This window comes from Strigops habroptila, chromosome 6, assembly GCF_004027225.2.
Source record: "Strigops habroptila isolate Jane chromosome 6, bStrHab1.2.pri, whole genome shotgun sequence".
Taxonomy (NCBI): Eukaryota; Metazoa; Chordata; class Aves; order Psittaciformes; family Psittacidae; genus Strigops; species Strigops habroptila.
In genome coordinates, this window is record NC_044282.2 from 38,709,275 (window position 1) to 38,712,472 (window position 3,198).

Here is a 3,198-nt window from a genome sequence, read left to right on the forward strand (position 1 = left end):
TTTTGTTTGTTTGTTTAGTTGTGTGTTTGGTTTCTTTTTTTAAATAAGCCTCACATTTGGTGCCTTCTCAGCAGGGTTCAGCCTCCTGGCAGCTGCACTCTTCCTGCAGGTTCATTTGCCACATGATTTGAGTCTAAGCATGTAATTTCTGCAGCATGCTGTGAGCTTCATGTGAAGCTAATAGTGTAGTCCTTGGATGTCAGCTTCTCTGAAACTAACTGTGATGAATTAAAACAAGATTTGTCACCTGAGCCTTCTCCCCCTGCCTTCAAGGTGGTAAGAAGCTGAAGGCAGTTGATAAGTTGCTGTCCTGGTTTCAGCTGGGAAAGAGTTATTTTTCTTCCCAGTAGCTGGTGCAGTGCTGTGTTCTGGTTTAGTCTGAGAACAATGCTGATAACACACCGATGTTTTAGTTGCTGCTAAGTAATGCTTATCCCGATCAAGGACTTTTCAGTCTCTTGCTCTGCCGGTGAGGAGGGGCACAAGAAACTGGGAGGAACCAGAGACACCTGACCAAACTAGCCAATGGGATATTCCATACTGCAGCGCATCATGCCCAGTATATAAACTGGGGGGAGTTACCTGGAAGGGACCCTGCTGCTTGGTTTGGGCTGGCTATCAGTCAGCGGATGGTGAACAATTGTACTGTGCATCACTTGGGTTTGGTTTTGGGTTGGGGTTTTTTTTTGTTTTATCTCTTTTTTTATTATTATTAATTAATTTCCCTTTATGTTACCATTATTAGTACTAGTATTAGCATTATATTGTACCTTATTTAAATTATGAAACTGTGCTTATCTCAATCCACAGGTTTTACCTTCTTGCAATTCTCCCCATCCCACTGGGGAAGTGGGTGAGTGGCTTTGTGGTACTTAGGTGCTGGCTGGGGTTAAACCACACCACTTTGAAACCCAGCCCTTTTGCTGACTGTCCAGTGGGCTTAAAATGAATTGTGCAGGTGATGAAGTAAGTGGAAACTCCATTTCCAAGTGCACTGATGCTGGACTGTAAGTGGTGCTGTGTGTGAAGTGAGGATTGCTAGGTGACAGGGATGGATGGGATGAACTGAGTACGGCCTCCGGAGATGGAAATGAATCTGAGCCATTGCTTGTGAGTCACACATCACAGCGTGAATGAGGAACGGTCAAGAGGGTGCTCGTGAGAGCTGAGCATGAGCAACCTTCAGCCGCTGCGTGTCCAAAAGAATGGCAGACTGCCCCGTGCAGCGCCTCACTTGGATGTGTCTGCAGTCTTGGAAGCTTGACTACCCTACGTTCTCCTACAACTGGACCTTGAGCTTGTTTGGAGGTTCTAGCAGGGGAGCGCAGCTACCGTATACCCGTGACCGATGAACGGTACCGCCTGTATCGGGGAAGGTCGTCCTCTTCGACCGAGCGCGCAGCTTCGGGAGGGACGCACGTGGAGCGGTGAGGGAGGAAGGGGACACCCGCCTAGCCAGCCAGATCAGCCGAATCAACCCTGGCGATCAATGGGGTGACAGATGTCGCAGCCAGATCGCCCTCACATCCGACACAACCTGCACACCCACTCCCTATTTATCTCCTCTGTTTCTCGTGCTCTCTACCGCACGGCGATGTTGCACAGACGAGAAATACACGGACAAACCCCACGACAACACCTCTGCGCAACCACCAAACCTGCCGGGATACGAGGCTTCAAAACCGAAAACGGCAGTTTTGGGGCGCTGCTTTCCTCACAGAAGCCTTTGAGGAATATGCAGATTATAGAATTCCTATTGGCGGGTGGCCCGATGGGCACCGCCTCTTGCCGGGGAGACTCAGCGAGCGCCGGCCCGGCTCTTTAGCAGCCCTGGAGGTTCGCTCCTTTGTATTTTCGCGCGCGTGTGTGTGAATAACGCGGGGTTCTGTGGCTCCGCGTTTCCCATATCCGCGCTGGCGTCCGCTGGCTCGCGCGGCTCCCGCGGTACAGGCTGTGCTGGGGTCAGGTCGGGTACTGAGCAGGAGATACCCCCTGACCGTGGGATGCTTGGCCTGGACTTAGTGAGCGCTTGTACGAGAAGTGTGTACTCCAGTATTCCTTATTCCTTATGAGAGAGCTTTATCTCGTCTAGTCTTTCATAGAATCAACCAGGCTGGAAAGAACCTTGAAAATCATAAAGTCCAACCATTACCCCAGGACTAAGCCATATCACTGAGGGCCTCATCTGCATGGTTTTTGAACACCTCCAGGAACAGTGATTCCACCGTCCTGGAAAAGAGGCTGTTGGCATGCAAACAATATCCTCCAGAGGGGAAGGGAGGAAAGGAACGAAGGGGGCGGGGCGGGGCGGGCCGGCGCTCGCTGAGTCTCCCCGGCAAGAGGCGGTGCCCATCGGGCCACCCGCCAATAGGAATTCTATAATCTGCATATTCCTCAAAGGCTTCTGTGAGGAAAGCAGCGCCCCAAAACTGCCGTTTTCGGTTTTGAAGCCTCGTATCCCGGCAGGTTTGGTGGTTGCGCAGAGGTGTTGTCGTGGGGTTTGTCCGTGTATTTCTCGTCTGTGCAACATCGCCGTGCGGTAGAGAGCACGAGAAACAGAGGAGATAAATAGGGAGTGGGTGTGGAGGTTGTGTCGGATGTGAGGGCGATCTGGCTGCGACATCTGTCACCCCATTGATCGCCAGGGTTGATTCGGCTGATCTGGCTGGCTAGGCGGGTGTCCCCTTCCTCCCTCACCGCTCCACGTGCGTCCCTCCCGAAGCTGCGCGCTCGGTCGAAGAGGACGACCTTCCCCGATACAGGCGGTACCGTTCATCGGTCACGGGTATACGGTAGCTGCGCTCCCCTGCTAGAACCTCCAAACAAGCTCAAGGTCCAGTTGTAGGAGAACGTAGGGTAGTCAAGCTTCCAAGACTGCAGACACATCCAAGTGAGGCGCTGCACGGGGCAGTCTGCCATTCTTTTGGACACGCAGCGGCTGAAGGTTGCTCATGCTCAGCTCTCACGAGCACCCTCTATGACTGTTCCTCATTCACGCTGTGGTGTGTGACTCACAAGCAATGGCTCAGTTCGCATTTTAGTTTTAACTTTATTTTTTGTTTTATTTTAGTGACTCTCCTCTCTGCTGTGTCTCACACAGTCCTCAGTCTTCACACATCTTCTCTGAGACCAAGTCGATTTCTTGAGGTTTCACGTGGACTCACCTTGCAGGAGCTTCTCATACGGCTCTCAGATTTC